The 628-nt window shown below is 32.2% G+C and overlaps 1 protein-coding gene across 2 annotated transcripts in view; it reads right to left on the minus strand.

The window, feature by feature from the left end:
- The window catches only part of LOC103153967 (netrin receptor DCC-like), a 129,202-nt gene that overhangs the window by 53,066 nt on the left and 75,508 nt on the right, over positions 1–628 (minus strand). The window lies entirely within an intron of this gene.

Genomic DNA, 628 nt, shown 5'->3' on the forward strand with positions numbered 1-628 from the left:
TTTGTATTCAGATATTTGTTAACTTTAAATATTTACATATTGTTTATTTTGCTTGACGGAATTTTAAACCAAAATTGTCAAAATAAAAAATAATTAAAAGAATAAAGTTGTAATAATATTATGACTTTATTTTCATGTTATTTCAACTTTATTCTTATATTTTACCACCTTCTTCTTGTAAACATTTAGAGCCCAAATGCTGTTTTAATTTTTATATTTAGTTACATATTTATTTCTGTTCACCTTTTGAATTATTTATGTATTAATTTACTCAGTTTCCTTGAGTTTAATGTATTTATTGTAATATTATCAGAATAATGTTTGTTTCTGAACACAAACAACAAATTAACTTTTTACAGCAGAAGAAAGTGCCGTCGGTGAAGTGACTCAGCAGCGCCGCCCTGCAGGTTAGAGGCTAAACAGTTTGTGTCCAGCATGTGTGGGGTCTGCAGAAACGCTGGCTGCCCCTCCGATGGTTAAGGTCTCAGTTATTATGTTAAACCAGAATATTAGCAGAGAAATGGGAGATTTCTGTCCATCAGCTTCTCAGTCAGAAGAGAAAACATTTAGTTTTCAGCAGCTGTAAGATGAAAAGTTCTGGAGCCAGGAAACGATTCCTGCTGCTTTG

Source organism: Poecilia formosa, unplaced genomic scaffold, assembly GCF_000485575.1.
Source record: "Poecilia formosa unplaced genomic scaffold, Poecilia_formosa-5.1.2 Scaffold368, whole genome shotgun sequence".
Taxonomy (NCBI): Eukaryota; Metazoa; Chordata; class Actinopteri; order Cyprinodontiformes; family Poeciliidae; genus Poecilia; species Poecilia formosa.